Source organism: Andrena cerasifolii, chromosome 11, assembly GCF_050908995.1.
Source record: "Andrena cerasifolii isolate SP2316 chromosome 11, iyAndCera1_principal, whole genome shotgun sequence".
Taxonomy (NCBI): Eukaryota; Metazoa; Arthropoda; class Insecta; order Hymenoptera; family Andrenidae; genus Andrena; species Andrena cerasifolii.
The window spans coordinates 4,119,129-4,146,232 of record NC_135128.1 but is presented as its reverse complement, the minus strand read 5'-3'; the positions used below and the strand labels follow the sequence as shown (position 1 = coordinate 4,146,232).

At 33.9% G+C, this 27,104-nt stretch overlaps 1 protein-coding gene across 4 annotated transcripts in view; it reads right to left on the bottom strand.

Moving 5' to 3' along the window:
- LOC143374564 (uncharacterized) overlaps window positions 1-21,727 on the bottom strand; it is a 96,901-nt gene extending 75,174 nt beyond the window's left edge. For all 4 annotated transcript variants that reach the window (XM_076822801.1, XM_076822802.1, XM_076822803.1 and 1 more), the window contains exon 1: window positions 21,537-21,727. The gene's annotated coding sequence lies outside the window, so the exon portion shown is untranslated. The remainder of the gene's footprint in view (window positions 1-21,536) is intronic.
- Window positions 21,728-27,104: the final 5,377 nt, after the last annotated feature.

Sequence of the window (27,104 nt, the reverse complement as noted above, 5' to 3'; positions counted from 1 at the left end):
GAGAAGCTTGCTGAGTATTCCATCTCTTAAAGACTTTTTAATTGCTTTTGTTCAAGCAGCATTCTTCACATAAAATATTAGAGAAAGTCCGGAAAGTTCGAGTTATCATATATAACATTTATATACGTTATTCGTTTTTATAACTTCAAGTATGTACATATTAAATTTGATGGCTTCTGAATTAATCCCGAATGATCACAGTACATGAGAATGCCTGTGGAGGTGGAGGAGTAACCTGTGTTGAGCTGCCTGCGAGTGATGTCGTCCCCTTGGGAAGCAAGGGAATTAATAATTGTGTTGTTGATATACGGTAATTTACAGAAGTAGTCTCAGGTGGGGTTAATCATAAAAATATAAACTCTAGGAATCTCTGCCTTATTATACAAAATGTCTGATTCCTGACAAAATGTTGCCAGTCTGAGCTTGGGTCCTATAAAGTCGTAGAGGGGCTCAGATACATTTGCGCTCAAGTACTCAAGTACTGAAGAAAAGTACTTAAAAAGTATTTAAGAGATCGAATACTCAGCAAGCTTCCAAAACCTACCAAGACTTTGAAGCAAGAGTTTCAAGACTTCCAAGACTTTCAAGAGCTTTCATTCTGTCAAGACTCAAGACTTATCAAGAGTTTTAAGCTTCGAGTCATGCTCGAAGTGCTTCGAATTAGTCGCCTGACATACAATGCAGATTCGAAGCGACACCACGGCCTCCGTCGGGTTTTTCCTATTTTTTCCCCTCTAATTAGGGCAGTAGTGCACTCAGGATTTAATCCTGGGAGGATCCGAGTTGAACCGATAAAAATATTCTCAATGCAAATTCAATAAAATTCATTAGGTGCTTAGAAAAATTTATTTACAGAATAAAATCGAGTTTACTTTTCTTTTTACAAAACTCCTTTTTCTTTGGGGGTTGCCCTTGCCCCTCCCCTCTGAGTGCGCCACTGAGTTAATGAATGAACTTGTATGTACAATTTGAGAACGATCCATTAACTAGTTTATTTTTTAATTGCTAAAAATATCCATGTTACCGGACCTCCAATGGAGAAACTGCCATTAACCCTTTCAATCCGGGGAATTTCGAAATAAGAATTCATTTGTTTTTCTCCGATTCAAACAAAATATGCAGGACGTATATATACGTCGCCCGGATTCAAAGGGTTAAAATAATAACCCGTTCACTTAATTGATCTTTAACATTATAAATAGGGTAAAATGCCTACAGATATGCGTTAAAGACCAACGTAATACACGATACCATTAAAATAGGGACTTATATAACTCGCAGGTTTTATCAGAGTATCGATTGCAAGTCCGAGGCTCGTATTGTGCAAGAATTGTTGTTTTACAAATGCCCAACGGTTATATTGTGCTCTGCAATCAACGGACCTAAATCCCATAGAAAATTGATAGGATAGATTGTACTGCTGTGACAGATGGCTGTAAATTGAGAAAAAAACTCCAGAAAATATTGCAGAAAAATTAAAAACAAATACGTTTCGAATATTTTGGAAAAATGGCTTCAAACGTGTCCAATCGTTTGCAATGTTAGTTAAATCAAATGTGTCGTGTTGTAAAACATTACAATTATACGTATTTAATCGATGTCAAAGTTAAAATTGCCAATTGCAATTCACCTTAAGATAAATCTTGATTAATACACTTTTAGTTTGGACCAATTGCTCAATCGAATTTTGACTCTTCTGAGAATACTAATATATTAATTAAACAACCTATCATAATGTAAATTCTCTGTGTCAAAGGGAAGATCCCGAACCCGAAAATTCAAAAAGTTCTGAAAATTTTTGAATATGTAAGGGATTTCCTCCTAATTACAACGAAAATTCTGTTTGCTTTCCAAATTCACTCGAAGGGGGTGAAATTAACCCCTGAATATTCGGCTATTTTCTGATTCTGTGTTATAACTCATGAACTGTAAGAGATAGAAAACAAGTTTCACGACAAAAGTTACTTCTTTAAAAAATTATTTTACAGTGCACGAGTTATAACACAAAATCGGAAAATATCTAGATATTCAGGGGTAAATTACACCCCCTTAGAGTGAATTTGGGCAGCAAAAAAAAATTCTCTACATATTCACAGAGTTAAATAAAATCATTTAGAATTTCGACCGTAAAGATTTTTTTTAGAAAAATAGACCGAACCGGTGCGCCGATAACATTTACTTTTAAGTTTTAAATATTCACAGTGTTTCAGAATTTTTTGAATTTTCGGGTTAGGGTTGTTCCCTTGCAAGTACTATAAAAGGAAAAATTATTGTATAACCTCGATATACTGGGACGCGTCTACTTACACATAAAAGTTTAAGCTACTCTGAAGTTTGAAGCGCAGAACATTTCTGTCTGATTGAAAATTTAAGATCATGCACTTACATTTCATGCCTGCGCTTGCTAATACGTTTCAAACATGCAGCGCATAGTTCCGCCCCTTAGCATATTAACATTCAAGAAGGGAATTGGATAGCTAACACAAAAGCCCGTAATTAATCCGATGTACGAGGTATTATAAGAACGTTTGAACGCTCTCAATTAAGTTTACACTGGGTGTTTCTGAACTGTAGATAAGAATTAGATTAGTTAATAAAATCCCCGAAAGGAATTAAAAAAATTATTACACACACAACAGTAAACGAATCGTTTCTGAGATATTCAATTTTTTCGGTTGTGAATTTGAGAGAAGAATACGTAGGACACCTTCTTTAAATGTTAGAATAATAATATGATTAGATACTTATTCAATTAAGTATAATGCCATCAAATAGGAAATGTGCAGCATTAACTATTACAAGGAAAGAGGAGATACCTATTTCAAAAGCTAGAAAATAGTGAGAGAGTCGCAAAATTATCAAGAATATACAAAGTTAAAACATCTATGATCTTATTCTATTATTCTATTATTATATTATTGTTTGTTTATATTATTATATTCAAGTATTCATTTATTATATTATTTCTAATTTTTGGTGTGGTTAAAGTCAGTGTCCAACTATCCAAAAATTTCCTCACCCGAAAGATCATCTCTCCCAACTAATTATAATACTGAAGGTTCTACTGTATAAATAATTGAATTGATAATTTCGAAAAGTGTATAGGTTCTCCAAAACTAATGTTACAAGAAATAAAGCAACAATTAATGTCCATACAATTGATGCTGGAACAATCAAACACGACTATATTATTCTTCGATTATGTACGTTGTGTTCATTAAAATTTCATTGATTTTAAAAATTGTTAAGGCGATCAAATTTCACTTTTTGTTGGCAATCATCCCCTTTTGAAATAAATGATATCGAACAGGGAATTTGACGAATTATTTAAGAGCACAAAGTGTAAAGATGGTTAGGTAAAAGATTTTATTTTACTTAGAATTGGAAAATGAATGCGAAGGAAACTCAAACTCGTTATACTTAGTTTTCAAAAAAATCAGACAAGGACTGTTCTGGACGCTCTTCGCGCTCTGTTGGAGGCCAACTTGTTAGAGCTTCACACAAATCCTGGAAATCTAGCGGACGTAAATCTTTGGCCCCATTGGAAGATAAGAGTTTGTCCTTTTAGAATGGAAAAAAATGAACATCGCCAAAACTCGGGCTGATCTCCTTTTGGAAATTAATCGGTTCAATTATTGTCTCGGGGAAGAGAATCCCCGTTGGCAGTAGACAGCTTAATGGTTACAGCAGTTGCTGGAATCCCGGTCTAGGCAATCCTCTCAGCCGTTTCAAGTTTCTCCTACACTCTGAACCCTGCGCCACTCAAAGTGTTTAAGATTTTTTTTATTCCTCTATTCATAAAGTAACCGCGCTAGGCTGCTTCCTGTCGAGCGATATCGTATGAGCAAAAACGATGAAAGAGTGGTCACTTATCGTCTGTCGATAGTCGTCATTCGTTTTCTATTGAAAACGTCGAAACCTCTTTACACGAACGTTTTTTCCACCCCAGCCGGGTTGCTGTTGCCCGGCAGCCGCCGACCCTTGCTATTGACGACAAACGATAGCCTTTTCGCAAAGGGGGGCAATGTATTTATTTATTTTATTCCACAATGAAACCTGGACACACCCACCCCCTCCGTCTGAATTCATCCCTTTGACAGTTTGCGATAATTTAAGTACATTATTATTATGTAAGTGAGCGTTGCGTAATAATTAATGAAGACGCTTCAATTTTAAAATATTGCCCTGTTACTGTTTGATTTTCACGTTTCTACTGATGTTCTAGATAGGTATAAGGGGTAGTTTAAACTAGTATTAGTAGTACAATATTTATATAAATATTTATTTTATAATATATTTATTTATATAAATATTTATTTTATAATATATTTATTTTTATTAATATTTATTTTATAATATATTTATTTTTATTAATATTTATTTTATAATATATTTATTTTTATTAATATTTATTTTATAATATATTTATTCTTATTAATATTTATTTTATAATATATTTATTTTTATTAATATTTATTTTATAATATATTTATTTTTATTAATATTTATTTTATAATATATTTATTCTTATTAATATTTATTTTATAATATATTTATTTTTATTAATATTTATTTTATAATATATTTATTTTTATTAATATTTATTTTATAATATATTTATTCTTATTAATATTTATTTTATAATATATTTATTCTTATTAATATTTATTTTATAATATATTTATTCTTATTAATATTTATTTTATAATATATTTATTTTTATTAATATTTATTTTTTCGTGAAATACTCAGTCATCAAAATGTATTATTGACTGATGCGGTTGAGTACGGCGACGCCTGCAGTCAGGATCAGCGACACCCCGATCACTTGCACTGCATATCGTCGATTTCAACAACATGGCGACCATTTTTGGTCAAGAGCAGCGATAGATTTGAAAAATAAAAGTAGTATTGTAACTGCGATGTAATGCATATATCGCTGTGTTTACTCTGAGTGCATAAATTTTCTGAAAAAGGATCTAACAATAAGTAGTAGCTTCTACAGTTATTATATGAAAGTAGTGTAGGATTTTAATAATCTCATTTAAAGAGAACTTATTAAATTATAATTGCAAAAAAATATAGGTATATAAGGAATATTGGTTTGATATACAGAACTTATATAAAGAATTTACTTATTATATTATATTATCTAGTATTTGAACGAAGGATTTTTCGAAATATTGATTTGGGAAAAAATGGCTCATGTTTAAAGTAAAAGTTTCAATTTTTATCATAAATCATTCCTGATTTTCGTCAATTAAAAGAAAACTAAGCATCGGATAAAAAAATCCTTCGTTCAAATACTAGATAATATAATATAATAAGTAAATTCTGTTGAATTTTTTATTTCAGATGATCGACTTTCGAGCAGCAGTGGTCACCGCAGAAGCCTTTTCTTTTAGAGAACCTTCGAATGATGGACAATAACTTAGTTATTAATAAATATTTTTAAATAAAAAAATTACGATGCACGGTACTAGATGTAATCCTTAAAAGGAAAAAAGATTTTTTGAGAAATGTGGTATAGGTTTTGAGTAAAAAATTTCCAAAGACCACCCTTTTTTCGGCCGCCTGACTGAGCATGACCCCTTAAAGATCTCTTGATCTTCACTAAACACTGGTATTCTCCACGCAGTGGGTCTGACACAGTTTTTTTTCTTGTTTGATCGAATATGGTTGCTCGTGGGATTGCACATTTATTTGCTGCCCGATGAATTGAAAGCCTTTAGCATTAACTTCTTTCACGGATATCTCAAAATCTTCTAACGCATGTGTACGTATATTCTCCCTAATAGTATAATTCCGGGGTTACTTAAAAAATGAAAAACTTTGAAAGAGAAAATGGTGTATTCAATTTTGATCAAGAAATGATAGACTTGCAAATCAAACCGAGTGTAATTAAATGTTACACATAAGTAAGGGGAGTTTCCCTAGTGCCGGACGCTTAAGGTTTTTCTCAAGTAAAAAGAAATAAATATTACTAAATTAATCTCCTTAGCTATGCGCACGCGACTGGAACGTGTCGAAATCTAATTGTAGCTTCTTCTAGCTCTTCCACGGTTTACTTAGGAATAGCGGCTCGGTAGCGTTTCAAATGTCCGGTGACGTCCGGCGTTAAAGAAACTCCCCTTACTAAATTTTTTTGGAAATAGGTAAATTTAATATTTATGACAAAAAAAAATAATAAAGAAACAGGCGTGAGATTTTAATTAAAAGTTTTGTAATTTCAGATTCGTTGCACGTTCGCACGGAATTCAACACGGACACGTGATAACTTTCGACACTCCATCAGGGAGCTGAAAAGCTGTGAAATTCCACGAGTGGTAATATTTTCCTTATTTCCTCATACTACGGTTGCATGTATGAAACATGCTCAAATATAAAAGCGAACGTGTTGCGTGACGGGATTACGTTATGGAATTCTGTTGGGAATATGTACGAACTGTTCGTTCCATGTTAAATCCCACCCTCGCGAAACTCCGTGGCTCCCTTTTTTCCCAACTTTTCCTGATAGATTCGGGAAACAAGTTTTGCGCCGAATATCAGACAATGTGATCGATTCCACCTTCACTTTATTTCAAATCGTGCGTGGAATGCTGATTTCTTAAAATAAATCAATAAAAATTCTTTCAATAAATGTGTCGCACCGGAAAAAGTTAATTTCCTTAAGAAATTTGACTGCTGAGATAACACGAAGTAAATATATATATACATGTTTATATTTCTATAAAGGTGGCATCAAAAATATATATTTAATAAAATTAGTGCTCGAAGTTTAACGTTGTTACCACTGTAAAATTGTAATAAATCACGTTCAATTATTTATTAAAGTATGTAACTGTGTGATTTGATGGAACACAATAATTGGTGTTATATTTTCTGTTTTAGATTTACTAAAACATTCCATTATTTTTCACGCAATTTTCGAATGCACACATTCGTGTAGACTGCTTCCTTTATAGCGTCACAAAAATAAAAGTTTAATAGTGAAATGATCGGAAAAGGCATTTAAAAAATTATTACTATTACGTATTCCTTTCCTTTCTTATAAACCTATTAGCTGAAATTAAATTGCACTTTGATAACGTTGATAGTATTTATTTCTTTAAGTTTGTATTTCAGACACAATATTCAGAGAATATTTGTGTTTTCATTTTATATCCCCAACCACCTTCCTTATGGCGACCATATTTTGCTGCGACACCGGATGTTTGTCAACCAATGCAATTCTGGAAAGCAATATAGTGGACCTTCGCATATTTCGCGAAACTTATTTATACAAAAAGTGGGGGAAAACAAAATGTAGGTAATATCTCTTTTTATTATTTTATGTGTATATTGCTACCAATATTTAGTGTGTATTATTATACTGTTTAAGAGTATATGAAGGGTAAGGGGAAAAAGCAGGGAACCGAACCCTAAACCGTACCCGGTTCGGTACGCCGTATCGTCGACTAACCGGGTAACAGAATTCATCTGTAACCCGAGTAACCCGGTTAACCGGGTTAATGCGGTTACAGTAATACGGTGGGAAACATAGTTGTAACCATGTTTCCAAATAGTAATGAATTTTATTTCAATATCGGAGACTCCTTTAAGGGTTATGCATACACGTGAAAGTAATAAATATGCGAGGTCAAAGATTAACTTTGCCAATTCGCGAGCGTTTGCCGACGCACAGTGTGAGATTTTGGACAAAAATCGCTCGACAGTGCAAATCTTAACCGATTTCAAGAATTTTTTTTTTAAAATACTCGTAAAGGACTCAACAATAGCGGAGCATGACAATAAAACCAGTATATAGTTCGTCTAATCTATAGAAAATACTATTTAGCATAACATAACAACATAAATAAATAAATTTTACAGATTAAAGATATTAAAAATAATTTTTTTGTAAATTTAATATTAACTTTAAAATAAAAGTTTACTTTAACTTTACAAAATTTATGTTTCAAATAAACTGTATAGCTGATTTAAATCTTACATTTTTAAATTATATTATAAAATTAGTTACCATAAAATATTCGATTCTAATTACCCCGAATTACAATTATTAAAAAATTATTTTTAAATTTAAATATTAAAAATAAAATCAAAACTAATCAAATTCAAATATAATTTAAATATATAAGATTTAAATCAGAAATACAGTTTATTTAAAACAAAAATTTCGTAAATGTAAAGTAAATTTATTTTACAGCTAATATTAAATTTACAAAAAATTAATTTTGAATATCTTTAATCTGCATAATTTGTGTTCTTATGTTATGTTATGCTAAATAGTGTTTTCTATAGATTAGACCAACAGATATGGATTTTATTGCAGTGCTCCGTTATTAAAAATTATTGAAATCGGTCACGATTTGCGCTGTCAGCCGATGTTTGTCCAAAATCTGAGATCTAGACAGTCTAGGCGAGGAGTGTCGAACTTCCCCACTCCGAGAGCCGCACGAATCGGGCCCCGGGTCAGCCGGTTCCCCCACTTATTTTTCCCCAGGCGTTGCACGAGACCCGGCAGGGAGAGAGTGCGGCAGCCGGAGGAGAAATTCATCAGAGTGAAGTAGGTGTGGAGGGGGCCGTTCTCCTACGGCTCTACGGAGCAGGCGAAGAGGAGAAGGAGCCACTGCGGCTCGGGAGCCGCTAGTTCGACACCCCTGCCTTAGACAATAGGCAAAGGTCCCGTCATCTGGTCGACAGCCGGTCTCATCCGTGCGGCAGGTACTACCGAAACACCGAACAACCGGGTCGTAAACCCGCACCGCCTAGACCAGGGGTGTCGAACTAGCGGCTCGCGAGCCGCAGTGGCTCCTTCTCCTCTTCGCCTGCTCCGTAGAGCCGTAGGAGAACGGCCCCCTCCACACCTACTTCACTCTGATGAATTTCTCCTCCGGCTGCCGCGCTCTCTCCGTGCCGGGTCTCGTGCAACGCCTGGGGAAAATTAAGTGGGGGAACCGGCTGACCCGGGGCCCGATTCGTGCGGCTCTCGGAGTGGGGAAGTTCGACACTCCTGGTCTAAGGCTTAGGTGTCGAAAATATTCGAATGCTAGATAATATTAAATAATAGAAGCTATAAGGCGAAACGCGTACACGTCTGATGAATATATTGATGCTGGAAGATATTGGTGCTGAGTAATTCTTGAAGTTTAAGCAATAAAGTATAAATTCCGTTTCTAACAACCTTCTAAAATTAATCAATCCTGCATGAATTATATACTCGTATATTTTAAACATTGTGTATTCATTTGATCTGAATATGCATTGCCTGTAGATTCACATACCACTGGCTTACCTCAAGTGACTGTCTAGTCTAGGCTAGACTATTTTACTAGTAACCCGCCCGCAGCGGGTTAACCCGGTTACTTCGGTTCTTTCTAGAATTTAAGAACTGTTCCCTCGCGATTAGTATGGGTTACAGAAACCTTCCTTGGCTAACCGGGTAAAGGTCTGTGCACACATATCCGTTCCGTATCCGTCGTGACAGTAGTAAGAAGAAGAGGGGCGGTGTAGTAAGGCTCCAGTGGTAAGAAGAAGAGACCCTCTACGCCCCTCTTCTTCTTACTACTGTCACGACGGATACGGAACTGACACGGAACGGATACGTATGCGCAGACCTTAAGGATTAGGGTTACGCGGCGGTTCGGAACCCTGGGAAAAAGCAAGGAATGTCACAAAACAGCTTTGTTGAGAAAATCAAGATTTAATACTAAAAACTAAAGTCCATCAATAAAGAAACAGGGTTCAATGAACTTACTGTATTGTTCATAACATGAGCAATTTATACTCTAATTAGGCATTACAAAAGAACTGAGCAAAAAGGTAATTATTTTAATATCTTTCAAGTGGAACACTGTAGAATACTGTAACAAAATAAATGTCCATTTCTATGACTATCAAAAGAAGGCTTTGCGCACAGTGGCGTGCCAGGGCTCCTGACCAACTGCAAGCTCACACTAATCAGAAATATATAGTGCAAGTAGGAGGACTGGGGACATTTCTTGTTTTGTTCCAGTGGAGGGTGGACATTCCCTGTTTTTAATCAGTACACCAAATCTTTAACGCTGTCTTACGTGGACATTCCTACTTTATAACCCTTTGTGATTGGACAGTTCTGTGGGCCCATTTGCCACCAACAAAAATGGACCTTCCCTGTTTTTTTTTCCCTTACCCTTCATATGTCTCTCACTAGTAAATATTTAATTTTATGTAAAATAAGATGCACAGTAGATGTAGGTACAGTATTTTCGTCATCCTTCATTTTAGCAATAAAATATTTAATTTGGTAATGCTTCCTTCTAACAGATGATTATTGTTATTAAGTAGCCAGAAGATTAGTTCGTTATGTACGTTTGGAAACACATACATTTCAGACATGCTACAGTCTGCATTTGAAAGGATTGCAGGTAAAACAGTAAAGATAAGGTGAATCAATTTCCTAAATTATTAAGGACACATCGCAGTCAAACGATCGTGGTCTTGAATATTCATTGCGAGGGTCCCGCCTATTCATAGTACCACTCGAATAATTTGGAAACCTGTCAACGGTGACAAAGTACATACGTACATGGTACATTTAATACATAAGGATTACTTTGTTTAAAAATATTTTATATTCATGATTATTCTTTTGCAATACCTTTATTCGTTTGGGATGTTAAACACACTGTAACAAGCACAATTATTGCAGTACGTTTCTATGAATGTTCTGTGAATTTTTCTGCAATAGAATTGTATGAAAATGTGAAAAAGAAAATTTGAAAATTTGTGCATTCAATTTACATTTAGTAGATATTGATTCGAGCTTGTAACCAATTGGGTGGATGGCCCAAGGTCTTTATAAAGTTTGGCCTTTGCTTCAGGCCACACGTTCAACCGTATTGATACGTTTGCTCAATGACCATGGTGCCCATGTAAAGACAACATAAAAACATAGGAACATTTTACTTATAAAAATAATATTGTTATTATTTTAAAAATAATATTGTTATACACTATATCTATATTCTAGATTTTTAGATTCGAAGTGCCTATGTGCTAACTTGTAACGAGAGGTGACAGTGGAACTTGAAATTACTACATGGAACTTCCACTGTTCCACTGACAAGGAGAGTATTTTAGGTGTTCGCCTCCGATCATTTTGATTTTTGGATATGTTATAGAGGACCGAAAAATAAGAAATACGTGTTTTTTTATTTTTCCCCGTTTTCATATTTGGGGGGTGAAAACTGCGCTCAAAGTTAGGGTTGAAAAATCGTTTTTGTGGATTTTTGAAAATCTGGTGAGTCAGTCATGTTTCACATTCAAAGACACAAAATTTGTCCAGTGACACTATTCCCCTATCTCTAATAGTTCTCGAGATATTCCACAAAAATGATTTTTCAACCCTAACTTTGAACGCAGTTTTCACCCCCCAAATATGAAAACGGGGAAAAATAAAAAAATACGTATTTCTTATTTTTTGGTCCTCTATAACATATCCAAAAATCAAAATGATCGGAGGCGAACACCTAAAATACACTCCTTGTGAGTAAGATTTGAGGGGCTCGCAAGGGATGATCCCGAACCCGAATATTAAAAAAATTCTGAAACTTTGTGAATATATAGAGAATTTCCTCCTGATTACAACGCAATTTTTATTTGCTGCCCAAATTCACTCGAAGGGGATGAAATTAACCCCTGAAAATTCGGCTATTTCCAGATTTTGTGCTATAACTGGCGAACTGTAAGAGATAGAAAAAAAGTTTCAAGACAAAAGTTACTTCTTTTAATTAGATCTATCATTTGGTAAAAAATTATTTTACAGTTCACGAGTTATAACGCAAAATCGGGAAATAATCGGATATTCAGGGGTCAATTACACCCCCTTAGAGTGAATTTGGGCAACAAACAAAAATTGCATTGTAATCAAGAGGAAAATCCCTACGTATTCACAAAGTTTCAGAAGTTTTTGAAATTCCGGCTTCGGGATGTTCCCTTGTCAGTGGAAAACAGGCACATCCCACGTGTGCAAAAGAATTTCGTTTCTTTGTTCCATTAATTCCTTCCTGCAATGTAGTGTAAAAAAATCATAAAAAATTCAGCTAATGTTTCGAGGAATCCTGATTACTTGCAGCTTCTTTATCTAAGAAGAGTAATAAGGGGTAACAGCAGAAAAGTAAAAAAATGATTTTCAAAAGTATTATACTTGTATGTTATTAAACACAGACATAACCATATAAGTGAATGCATGTACAAAATTGTAAATAACACGAAGATCATGATTATGAAAAATTATTTTTAAATAAATATACAATTTTGCATTCGTACTTTGTAAAGAAGTTTTCAAATTTCTCCGTTTTTGTAGAACATTTTGTTTGCTATCTTATTTCTTATACAGTCCTTCACTCTATGATTGAAATGCAAAATATAGAGAATATACATATGATCTAGGTATAAGATAAGAAATAGTAATAGTCACCAAAATATGTAAAACCAATAATTCATTAAATTCGAAACAGAAGAAAACCTCAAGAAAGTACTCGACCTTGTCCGTAGACTAAATAAATATTGCGAAATATAAACTAACCGCTGACTGTGGTCGCTAATAACCACGGAGTTGATGCGACATAAAACAAAAAAAAAATAAAAAAAAAAATTTATTAATGCAGTGGGAAAGAGAAATGATTTAATATTGAATTGCATACAAGTGGAAGTAATTATAAATTACGTAAGACCTCATACCTAAACTGACTCTCATATGAAATATAAGTCTTTGGGAAACAATAGACACAACCCTAACAGAAGTTTGCTAGTTTCTCTGATCTTCCAAAAGATGAACTTAAAATACGTTCAGAATTAATGTACTTTCTTTAAACCACGTCTACAACATCTTTCCACATTTTTGTATTCTGTCTGCCGAAAAATGGCTGCACTCTATTTCCTGTTCTTCCTAGTCAATCGAAAATTTACTGCACGAGTAGCATGTACACCATAAATCGTAAATGCAGTTTCGTGCCTGCTACGTGCGTTGGTCAGATATCGAATATTGATTTACGTTGCAAACATAAAAGAGTATTGTTAAGCACCATTGGAGGCTCGAGACAATAAATGAGGGGTGTACATTTCCGCAGGAGAACATGGACACGTTTCATTTGTAATTGTTCACGTGTCACAGAAGTAATAAACGCGCCTTTGGCTTCGGAAACCTTGTTTGGCTGCTCGTACTAAAAACAACGCAGTGTGAGAAGCCAAGGTACCTATGTTAAAAAAATACTGGTCCTGTAAACAGCACTTGGTGTACAGATAGTTATAAAACAAACACTTAAAGAATACCAGAGGCATTTACAATCATTATACTGGGTGTAAAAGAAAAAGGGACTAAAACGTTAGGGGTTTATACTTTGTAGTACTCGCCGAGTGGAGTATTGCTTACTCAACACAGGTCCTTTTTGTGTGAAAGGTATTAAAAGGCAACATAAGAATTTTAACCCTTAAGTGGTAAGATGTAGTCTCATTGGTGATGCTTTAAACTTTAAATCAAATTTTTTCGCGCAAAAATCAGGATTTCAACTTTACATAGCCGCCATTTTGTTTCAAATTAGTATTTCGGAAATTCCCTTCGCGAATCAGAGGAGACATTAATATACTAACAAAATCTTTTTTGTTCTTTGATTTTAGATAATCTGGTTCCGAATGCTAGTGCTCGCCTTAAAAAGCAACTTTTCAAAAAGGCTCCTTGGATGTCGACTGTAATTTTATTATAAACGTAAATATTTTTCTACAAAAAAATTACCAAAAGTTCTTTAAACGTTGCTCTTTTAATTGCAAAATGTTCTGTGAAAATATATGCTTCCGCGTTTTCAAGAAAAATTCACAAACACTCGCCTCTTTTCGGCCTCCTGAGCAACCCCTTAACACCCTTCAATGAGTCGAATCGCTTCATACGTTTAAGTTAACGCATGTTTTATTAACTCATTATCGCAAACTATAACTAGAAAAGTATTTTGAAGGGATTTGCATTAAAAAAATTTTTTAAATGTGATATAAGAGATATGGAAAGACAGATTTAGAATTTTTTAATCCTGTATAATTTCATTATCCCGCAAAAAGAAAACATTTACTATTTATAGTCAGAAAGAGTTGTCTTCCTCCCTGGTTAATGGCGCATCAACTACGTATACTGGTTATTAACGACGTAATATACCCCCGCAGGTTGTACAATTAATATTGACATCAATTTGCCCAGCAGCATCGTTTCTTCGAGGAAAGTAAACACGTCAGGTATTCTTTCAACAGTAAAATTCTGTTTTAAATTTCACTCAATGTGATTTAATGCGATGTACGTTCAATGTTATGATCGACGTCAAGAAAATGCAATAAAATTGTTCCATCTTACATATAAACACAGAAATGAATTTTCGAAGGGCGCACTTACTTTCGTTCGTGGCAAAAGAAAACAAGTTCTCCATGAATTCAATATACTTGAACGAATATAATGTAGACTGAGTTTTCTTGTTTGAAAATTTGAAAGATACTACTGAAATATCACTTGAAATATAACTTTTTTTGTTACTGATAAGAGAAGTTTACCTTCGTTTATCAACCCTTCCAGTTTGAAGAGAATATTCAGAAATTCTGCGATCAATTTTGGAAGAAGTGTGATTATACATTTATTTGTAAAAAAGAATTACACACAGAAATATTTTAACATTAATACGTTTTTGTTCTCACATGTTCTGTTCGTACGTTATACGTTTTGTTCTTATATTTGTGACTGCTTCTCCATTTAAAAAATTATATATATATATATTCAGAGAAAGGTGCAAGTGGTAATATTCGCTGGTTTTGACAAATTTACTTTTACGAACATTTTTAATTCAACTATCTCGGACCACAGCTTCCAGTGCTAACTGCTTTATTCAATTTCACTACTCCCGTTTGTTTTAGTAGCCGTACGTGACACCTTTGTTTATCATGAGCACACGGTGTACTCAAACTTTAAAAGCACGTTTAGAATTTCCTGGAGTAAGAGGCAAGTAATTTAATTCCCTAATCCTAAGAATATAACCAAATATTTAAGAGAACATTCAACTTTCATGATGTTCTACGTAAAAAAAAAATGGAGAGAGTAGATTCGTCAACATTTATATTTCGTGACAGAAAGTTAAGTAAAAAAATTGTAGCAGTAAATCTACCCCGTAGACATTGTTCCACCGACTAGGGTAAACGTACCAATAAATGGACACGTAAGGCTAATAAATGAACACTATTATAAAATTATGTTTACAGCGTGACTGATCCCACATGCTGCAGAAATTGTTTGGATATAAAGCAAGAAATTAAAAGAAGTCTCTAATTAATTAGTTGCTTATTTTAATAACTTATTTTACTCGTTTTAATAAGAAATGTCCATTCACTGGTACGTGTTCATTTACTGGTACATCCACCCTACCAAAATTGTACTGTTGGATGCAAGGAGGGCCTCAGTGCCAAAATTCAGTTTCAGGAAATGTGTCTGTAAGCACTACGAAGTTAGATATTTTTTGTACATAGTGAAGTTGTTGTAACACTGTCTTTTGGGGCGAAGCGATACTATATAGGCGAAAGTTTAAGTTTGAATTTACAGTCGCGGCCTGGGTGCGGGATAATTGTCTTTTGATTAACCAAACACAACTGTAAAAAAATTTTGGAAAAAATATTCATTTCTGCAGGTTCCTTTTTCTCCTAAAAATGATCATATAATCGTATAAAAATGATCATATAATCATATAATGATCATATAATAGTATACAAATGATCATATAATCATATAATGATTATACAATCATAAAAATATCATATAATCATATAATGATAATGTAATCATAAAAATATCATATAATTATAAAAATGACGATATAATAAAAAAATCATAAAAATGATCATATAATAAAAAAATCATAAAAATGATCATATAATTTAAAAATCATAAAAATGATCATATCATCATATAATCATTTTTAGAAGAAAAAGGAACCTGCAGACATGAATATTTTTCCAAACATTTTTTACAGTTGTGTTTGGTTAATAAAAAGACAACTATCCCGCACCCAGGCCAACTGAAAATTAAAATTTAAATTTTCCGCTCCGCCCTACTCTCTATATTAATATTTAACAATTTGATATATCCCCCTGTAGTTATTTAATATTTGCCTAATATTTGAAAAAAAATATAGAACATTGGAAAAATATAGTCATAAAAATAACCATAGATCGTGTCATGTTCAGGTTGATGTACGTTTGGTTTACAAGGGAACATCCCGAACCCAGAAATTCAAAAAAAATTTGAAACTTTGTGAATACGTACGGGATTTCCTCCTGATTAAAGCGCAATTTTTGTTTGCTACCCAAATTCACTCGAAGGGGGTGAAATTAACCCCTGAAAAATCGTCTCTTTTCCGATTTTGTTTTATAACTCGCGAACTGTGAGAGATAGAAAAAAAGTTTCGAGACAAAAGTTACTTCTTTTAATTAAATCTATCATTTGGTAAATAAAATTATTTTACAGTTCACGAGTTATAACAGAAAATCGGAAAATACTCGGATATTCAGGGGCAATTACACCCCCTTAGAGTGAATTTGAGCAGCAAACCAAAATTCCGTTGTAGTCAGAAGGAAATCACAATTCACAAAGTTTCAGGATTTTTTAAATTTCCGGGTTCGGGATGATCCCTTGTTAGCTACGAGTTACAGCCCAGTTGGTCAACATTGATTCACAAAATTTACCACAGTTCTGTCAATTTTAAAGATACGCCAATGAAGTTTAGAAAATTTAAATCTAATTATGCATTTTATTCAAAAAGGTCCTGAGACCGTTCTTGCATCCAACGGTATAATAATTATGTTTGACATAGTAACAAAAGTAATAACAAAAGCAATGCTAAAATAACTAATCTTCTAGAACCTGTGGAAATTACACTTAATGTAATCTTCCATAGCGGCTTTGCTTTATTAAAATGTTGAGTGCTCCGTGTAGACATAAAATTAATTTCAATATTCTCTTTCTGTGATATTACCTCCATTCACGCGAGCACTTCTTGTCTCGTGCTATAATAAAATGTTCAAGTACGACGGTTGCTTTATAGCCCACACCGACGAGTGGCTCGCGTTCAACACACAGGTAATCCGCGAAATATTCAATCAAACCTAGACAGTAGCAATGGGAAATCAAAGGGACCATAAACGGGATATAAAACGATTGTCAGGGCATTTTATGGGTTTCACTCAAATGAAATTATTCCCCCCTTTATAAGCACGCTCTTCGTCCAGTAGCAGACGGCCTCTTGCTTACTTCATTTCCCTTTAATTAAAACCACACCGCTGGCCATCGACCGTTCACTTGGATACTTCTTAATTGAAACTCTGTTTTCTTGTATTGACATAGACTCGGATTGTTAAATGATTTAAAACAGATGAAGTTGTCGCGTGCATGGCACGCATTTTCAAGATAAGCAGCATTTATTTTTTTAGGAATATTGCTATCTGATTCACATCGACGCAAGGGCGGATCCAGAGGGGGGCGATAGGGGCGGTCGCCCCCTCCCCAAAGAGTAATAAAATAGAAAAATATTATGACATTGTGTATTATTCTGTATAAATAATTAACGTGAATTTAATTATTTAGGCTATAGTATCAGATAGAGATATTAAAATATAAGTTGCAAGCAAATTTTGAATATTGTAAAAGAGGGTTAACAAACGTACTTATGTACTTTTACATATTTCGCCCCCTCCCAAAGAGTAATAAAATAGAAAAATATTATGACATTGTGTATTATTCTGTATAAATAATTAACGTGAATTTAATTATTTAGGCTATAGTATCAGATAGAGATATTAAAATATAAGTTGCAAGCAAATTTTGAATCTTGTAAAAGAGGGTTGAAAAACGTACTTATGTACTTTTACATATTTCGCCCCCTCCCCAAAGAGTAATAAAATAGAAAAATATTATGACATTGTGTATTATTCTGTATAAATAATTAACGTGAATTTAATTATTTAGGCTATAGTATGAGATAGAGATATTAAAATATAAGTTGCAAGCAAATTTTGAATCTTGTAAAAGAGGGTTGAAAAACGTACTTATGTACTTTTACATATTTCGCCCCCTCCCCAAAGAGTAATAAAATAGAAAAATATTATGACATTGTGTATTATTCTGTATAAATAATTAACGTGAATTTAATTATTCAGGCTATAGTATCAGATAGAGATATTAAAATTTAAGTTGCAACAAATTTTGAATCTTGTAAAAGAGGGTTGAAAAACGTACTTATGTACTTTTACATATTTCGCCCCCTCCCAAAGAGTAATAAAATAGAAAAATATTATGACATTGTGTATTATTCTGTATAAATAATTAACGTGAATTTAATTATTTAGGCTATAGTATCAGATAGAGATATTAAAATATAAGTTGCAAGCAAATTTTGAATCTTGTAAAAGAGGGTTGAAAATACATTTGTACTTATGTACTTTCACATATTTCGCCCCCTCCAAGAAAGGCTCCTGAATCCGCCTCTGCATCGATGAGTTAAGTCGAATTTTCAATTTACCTTTCCTGTAGGGTAAAGGACCCAATTGCTGACACCTATCCAATTACTGTCACCTAGCTATTTTACTTAAAATAACGAATAAATAAACTATAGTATAGATTATAAGTTGAATTACATAATTCTTTTTGTGTATGACTTTACAACGTTTATTTATTCGTTATTTTAAGAAAAATAGCTTAAGGTGACAGTAATTGATTAGATGCCGGTAATCGGGTCATTTACCCTACTGTAATACAAATACAAGAGGCAACGAGGAGAAGTAAATCGAAAGATTTAGAGGCAATACATTTGTGCTGCCAACATTCATGGCTTCTTTTCTTATGGAATTTTTCCACTTCGACCAGGGCATTTTCAATTATGTTGAGATTTCTCGGCCTCTTTCTACTTTCCCTCATATTCCTCTAAAGAATAGATTCTTCCCATCCCGCTGCTCATGCATCAACGTTTTTTTAGAGTAGATCGTGTTGAGTGTTGTAGCATGATCCTTGTATGAGCGCAATAAAACCTTCCGTAAGTAAGCGCAACATTTCAGGAGATTACGACCTGCGAAGCTGCCGCGAATATACAATCCTGCGAGAATAAAAATACAAATGTCCTCAGAAAGTGCGAAATATAGAAAGCTTTTTTTTTTAATCACTGTCGTTCTCATTATGTCGTTCAATCTCCTCAGAAATACATTTTATATTAGTTCGTATTAGTAAGATTCAAAATAAATAATCTGCAATATTTTCTAGAGTAATTCTAGAGTTCATTTGTAAAACAATTTGTACAAATTATCAGAGAAACTGCACACCTCAAGTATTGAATCCTGAATAGATTTATTTGACTTGTAATAGATATTCTATTAATTTAAACACAAAAAGCTTTTGTTGGTTGAAATATGAGTATAAATACTTGCTCTGTTATGATTTATCACCGATGTTAAATTTTAAATAATGTTCACTGATTCTGAGTCGCTCAGAATATCGTTATTGTTGTTCACTAATTTTGACGAGTCTATCATTTCGTTGTCGTCAGCTTTAAAATGGTTGCGAAACACAATTTAACCTACAGTACTGGAAATATTTATTGCACCGCTCGAATGTTTAACAGGCACTCATTTCCATCTCATTTAGTATTAGTATTCGGAAAGTATTTTTAAAAATAAATTGGATACCAACTGCTTTATCAGCCATGGAGTTATAAAGATTGTTCAATAGGGCGCGGATTTTGGGGCTGATGCAATAAACATTTCCAGTACTGTGCATCTGATTTGAAAAAAAAATGATCTGAAATATTAAATAAGCACCTATTTCAGGTCTGCGTCTTGATTAGAAAAATCACACCGCGTTTTTCTAAACTCATTACCACGAATTCTCGAATGAAATGCATGCACAGAATATTAAAATTAAATGTTTCTTATCATGGTCACTTCAAACTTTTTAAAGGGCAAGTTATACCTGCGCCACATTTGACTTTTATTTTAAATCATCCTCACAAGAAATTCGAACAGCAGAATTAATAAAAGAAGGAAATATCCTGGCATGGAAATATTTTGCAATTATTCATTCTCATGGAAAATATAGGATATATGAATATGCATTTCGTAACTTTCTGAAACAATGAAAGCACACAATAGAGATTTAACATTTTGTTGCAGGAATGCATCTACATTCTTGCCACAGCTCGCTGCTCAGTGTAGAACATTTTTCACATGTATGTAATAAAATAAATAAATTGAAAATTTTTAATGATTTTTAAACATCAATTTTACGATATTTAAACAAATTGAAGACAGTCGTTGCTGCATACTTAAAAATTTTCAAAACTTCTCCGATTAGATTTCAATCCACCTTTCACTTCATTTTGCAAGTCTCGAGCTTTTAAACAGCACGAGCTTCGTCCATGAAACAATTTAAAATTTATATAAGAAATTATCATACAAGTTATATATTTATTTATAACAGAATGTGCAGCAAGTGCTCCATTATTTACGAATTACTCGGTTTTCCTCATCAGACAATAAATAATCATTATTTTCTTGTTGTCTTATGAAACTAAATCTATTTTGCTCAAAGTACCTATCACACATTTTGAAAACTAGAAAACCGAATATTAGAGTGCTAACGATTTTACGCACGTTCAAGTATTCATTATTCAAGTATGCGTAATATATATTTACGATTATCCAATAACAGTATAATTTAGCGAGTCAATTAGACGCAATTAATATCCCATTCGCCAATTATAATTCGAACACCATATATTTATAAATTCGTGGCTTTGTGCAGACAAACGAATCCACAGTCTCTTCGTTATTTTCAAAAGCACAAACTTAGAAACTAAAGTCTGAGAAAAGACGATTACTGGATTACATTCGATTACAGGGGATAAATGACGCGATGACTAGCACCATTTTCCAAAGCAAAGGCTTTCTAAATCACAAGATGGTTTAGCTTTTATTTTTCAAATAGCACCTATAGATTTTTCTTCGCCGTAATATATTATAACAATATACGTGTCCATTTCTATTTCGACTGTGCGAGAACTCCAGCCAGTTAATTACCTTTGTCCATACAGTTAATAATAACACATACATATTCAATTAACCGTAACCGTATTATTCGTTCACCCGATTGCTAACCGAATAATCGGATATCCAGTAAAACTAATTAAACCAGGAGCACTGTGTCACGCTCAAACGCGACGTGTTCAAAAGCAGCTCGGTATCAGAAGATACGTTCATAAATAAACGAAACTAAAAATTTTCGAACTCGAAAATTTTAAAGCAAATTATCGCGTGACTCGCACGTGTGTACTTTCGTAAATCGTGTAATAATGCGATAACAGATAAACCAGAAGCAGGTGCACTGTCGATTTTTATAAATGTCAACCAGCGCCAGTTAAATGTTAATAGTTGCAATAAACGTCCACGTGAGGACGATTAGAGGCGCTGAGAAATTTGCAATAATTTCTTACTTTTGCCAGGATCTTCGTCGAAGTGATCGTTGTCACTGCTGGTGCTGGTTTCGATTGATTTATTACTCGGTATCACTTGGCGTCACTAAACATAACGCGGAACAATGCGCACTCCGAAAGAAAAGGGAGAACAGGAAGGACGAACCGCAGCCGCGGAAGTTCTCCACGTGACTGACGGGGCTAGGTGTACCCCGCCGTCTACCAAGCTAAACAGAAAGGCCAGCCAACGCGCAAGCCCCATCTTCCCGAATCGGACAGCCACTTAGGGTTTGTCGGTTTGCGAAAACCGGGTTTCAAACCCGGTTTTTATTTATGAATTTGTAAAATTCGAATTAATTGTTTAATTGGATACGTTAATATTTTTACTTGAAACTCGCCTCGGGCACAAGCATATTGTAGTATGTAACAGTTTACTCATTACTGTAAAACTGTATTCATGAGTTCATATTTTCTGAAGAAAAATAGTAAATGGAATAAAGATTTATAATTAGGTACCACTGTAAAAATTTATATTTTGTGTGGATTTCATTTGTTTTTTTTTTCGTTTCGTTTTGTATGCAGTCTATTTTATTGTGTTATATTTTTGTAGATCCATAAATGTTGAACGAACTAACAAATTGTACGGATTTCAGTTGATTTAATTTTTATTTATTTATTTGATTTTGTAGAGATACAGTGTATTTTATGTTGTTATATTTTTGTAGTTCCGTAAATATTAAGGAAACTGAACATTTTTAAAATAAGTACAAATATTTATTTACTATTTTAATTATATATTTTTTGTGAAAAATCGAAGACCGGTTCAACCGGTTTTTGGGGAATAGTGGAATTCGAAAACCGGTTTAACCGGTTTTTTGGGGAATAGTGGAATTCGCAAACCGGTTTAACCGGTTTTTGGGGAATAGTGGAATTCGAAAACCGGTTTAACCGGTTTTTTGGGGAATAGTGGAATTCGAAAACCGGTTCATCCGGTTTTTGGGGAATAGTGGAATTCGAAAACCGGTTTTTCCAAAAGTCGGTTTTTGTATAAACCCTAATAGCTACACATTCTGTACCTGAGGCGTACCAAAACACCTTTTTCATCCTTTGTCAATCCAAATTTCACTACGAAAATAAACGGTGATAAATATTCCTCCAGCCTTGACACTTTGGCGATCCTCGATTTACTGTGCAAAGTTAACCACTTGGAATACACACATTATGGGAGAAAATTCTGCGACTAAATTCTAACAAAAATCTTGTAATAGAAAAGTTATCAAAATGTAGGTGCTCAATATTCGCAATTCATTGCGATAATTTCCTGTTTAAAGATTATTATTGAACGTTACACAGTTGAGAATGCAGTGGCGGATTTAGCAGGGAATAATTAAAAAAAAAAATGATTAGGTACCTATAGGTATCCAAACACTACTTTTTATCTCGCACTACTACACTTGGCAGGTTGGTATTAAAGTACCTCTTCGTTTTCCTGAAAAATGGGGCCCCTCAGAACGTTTGTCACCTGGGCCATTTTTTTTAAATCCGTCACTGTGAGAATGGTACCAATATTTAGTTCCTTTAAATTGTAACTTCGTTAATTGATAGCAAAAGTTCCCAACTAAAATATTAAATAATAATTACAGTTAAAATAGAAGAATCAATTTCATCTTCAAAATTAATTTTCTTCAAAAGCAGAGCCAGGTTCGAAAAAAGGTTACTCAGCTATTTCGACTTGAGAATGGTTCCAACATGTAGTTCCTTTAATTGGTAGCAAAAGTTCCCAACTAAAATATTAATTATAATCACACTTAAAATAGAAGAACCAATTTCGTCTTCAAAATTAATTTTCTCAATAGCAGAGTTACAGAGTCACTACTTTTGTAGATAGATTTAGAGATTCATTTCACGGTTTTAAAAATGGTTTCAGCGAAAACGAAGTCTATTTCGAAGAAATTCTTCTAGACATTTACGATTTACTTTTGCATAAAGAAATTAATTAAAGTTAAAATTTCCCAATTTTGGGTTACACCAATAGCGACACCCTGTATAACTCGGTTTTAGCTCGCTAGTTCTCAGACGCGGATAAAATTCTTCGAACACCTAATTACGTCTATGGTAGGGTCTGCTAAATAAAGCCTTACTGACGAGTTCGAGTATTAGCAGACCGGAGACGAAACGCAAATGTTTCGTAAAGGAAGCTGAACCCTTGATTTTAGAGTATTAATACCAATGCAGACGTTTCAATTATTACCACTAACTCGTTGCAATAAAATTTGATGCATTTGAAATTTTGTAAATAGTTTTGTGAATTGTAAATACCAAAATCATGAAGATACGTAAGACAGATACATCGCAGCCATTTTTTTTCGAACTGGAAAATCTAGAACTTAAAAACCCAAAAACTGTCAAATGTTTAACCATATGTAACACAAATGTTGCAATAAATAAAACATTTCTCGTTATAAAACTCATCGATTTCATTTAGTTCTATAATTAAAAAATGCCAAGATTTTAGAAAATTTAGAAAAACGTATTCTTATTTAGCATTTCTACTTTAGAATGAACGGGAAAGACCATTTTGTATTAAGAAAATTATTTCGAAAAACTTAAGAGGACACAGAATAAGAGTCTGTATAAAAAATTCAAAGTTTCAAAATCTCTTTTAACTCCTGAACGATGGATAGCTTAATAGTGGATGTCGAATACGAAGTCCATTTTGATACATAACAGAATCCTGTTCGCATAATTCTCAGAAAAAGCTTTTATAGTGAATTTTGAAATTATTACGATCTAAAATTCTTATCTTCTTAAAGCAGTGACAGTAGTAAATAATAATTACCATAAGCATGTTGGATGTGCCTAAATGGACCCTGCATCCACTGTGCAAAGATTAATTTTCATGAATTTTTCCAAGAAATTTATGCCCTCGGTTAAAATGACCTTTTTATCTTAAATAAAGCATTTCCTGAGCTTTAAAAACAATATGAATATCTACATTTATTTTTAACAAAAAAGGGGGTTGTCGCCAACTACTTAGGTACATATGTAGCGATGGTACACTGGAGCCAGTGATTTTCCTGAGTAGGTAATTGGAAGTCAAAAGTTGGACAGTCTTCTTATTTTTAAAGGTACCATCTATCGTATTTTTAAATTCAAAGAATTGTAGAAATTATGGCGTGTTGAAAAAAAACATGGAATTTCTACCAATCTGTTTTTATCAATATCTTGAGAACTGTTTAAACATTTAATTATTAAATACGAAATATTTTGAGAATATTTATACCAAATTTCATTAGAGTCAGTTGAACAGTTTTTAAGTTATCACTGGATATGCGAAGAAGTATTGCCAATTCCAAGATCCCTGAGAGGGGGTAAGGGTGTTTCCTCCCTCTTTGTGTGCTGAAATCACTCAGCGTAAGCCGTGTGCGGAAATGCTTCAGCCGTGACTGTTAATCATACTCGCTGAACGCCTATAGGCGTTCCTCGCGTAAACTGCATGCACTGACCTAAAGCATGTTTGTACACACACGTGTACATACGGCGTGCCCACAGCACCTAAAGGGTTTACAATCTCAAACGAGGTAGCATTAAATTTATACACGTTTTTAAATCTTCTATTAATTTGAAGGGTTTCTGCTGCAATAAATTTCAACATATACCAGCATAAAAAGATATCCCTCATACATTTTTAGTGAAAAATAAGTCTGTGAATAGGCAATCTATATACCTGTATAAAAGAAGAAGTCCTGGCTGATTGACTGACTCGTCAACGCCCAGCTCAAGCCGTTTAACGTAGGAACGTGAAACTGGGAAAGTACAATTTTTATGACGTGGGCACCCACTAAGGAAGGGTTTTTGAAAATTTTATCTCCAAGGGGATAAAAAGGAGTAAAATGTATTTTCTCGGACTCCCTAATATCTCATAGGTCCGATAAAATATTAAATTTGTTCTTACTCACAAAAGATTACCCACACAAATGCCTAAAAACCAATTTCAGGATTTTTCCCTAACCAACCCTTAAGGGGGTGAAAAGGGGTGAAATGTATTTTCACAGATTCCTCAAAATCTCTTAGGCCCGATTAGATATCAATTTGTTTTACATTTCGAAAGGTTACCCACATAAATGCCTAAAAACTAATTTCAAGATTTTGCCCTAATCAACCCCTACGGGGGTGGTGAAATGTGTTTTCATGGAGTCCTTAATATCTTTTAATCCCGAAGCGAAGCGCGGGTGTATATTTCTAGTGTAATATATTTTTGTTGTACCTGTGCTGGGCACTTCATTCGCATTACAGTCATAAAGCGACAAAAAAAATTGTACACTCTATCATTTCAAATATAATTTTTTTTTTATTTGACTTAAAAGATATAGGGGGGGGCGGGGCAAAATCGAGACGTTAAGAATAAAATCTCATAACTTTGACATTACTCAGTAAGAAAGAAATTGCAATTGGGATTCATTAGAATAAACTCTTTTTTAAATAATAGTACATATCCAACTGTTTTAATAGATAGAAAAATACAAAAAAATAATGATTTAAAAAAGATCCGTTTTTACGATTTAACCCCATGGCCTGGGTAAAACCGGGTACCATACTAGATACTGGTCCTAGCACCTATAACAACGAAACTCATCCAATTCTTCACTCCCCCAACCAGTTAAAACAAGCTGCAAACTACACCCAAACCTTCATTCAATTTCAATGACCCATATGCTTCTTGGACATAAATGCAAATGTCTTCACCGCTTTTATCACCACTGTTATCTGATATCCTTCGGTATTTTGTTTAATTTTGTGCTTTTCTTTCTTTTTAGTTGCGGTCCTGTATTAAGATTTAGTCTTAATTTTGATAACTTCCGCTTTTTCGTTTCTTCGTTATACACATTTTGTCCAAAACCGGGTACCCGGTTTTACCCTTACGGTTTTGCCCCAGCATACAATTTTGTAAATATTACGAATTATCAATAATACCACGGCGAAGTAAAAACAAACCTTTTAATTATTTACACTTTAATATGCAACAATAAACATAACTCGCACTAAAAAGTATCTACCTGAACACAGCTTAAAAGTGTTTGAAGTTTCTTAATGATCGAATATTAGATCAGAGCACGTAATAGACAGGTGTTTCGACTCTATACCTTTTACCCCAGCAATTTTGTGTGCCGATTTCTGTTTAGTTCCCCTGGCCGCCGCGAGAGGCGTCAGGACTTAGAAGGCATATACATATGTGTTAATGAGATTGCGGTAGTAGAGATTTTACTCGTATCACTGGGCTTGCCAGAAAAATCCTACGCGTAATGGAGGGGGAACATGCCACGCATGCGCGTGATGACGCTGTGATTTAACTGAACCTTGGCGTCGATTGGCTTGACGTCACGGGGTCATCACGCGCATGCGTGGCGTGTTCCCCTTCCACTACGAGTAGGAATTCCATACCAGGGGCGGTATTCTCAGTCGCTACTTATTCTTAAGCAAATGCTTAAGCATTCGGCATCCTTTACTAACTACTACTATATATATATATATATGTAAATGCCTTTGCAACAGCCACGAAATCTGTCGGCCGCCACAAGAACTAGGACG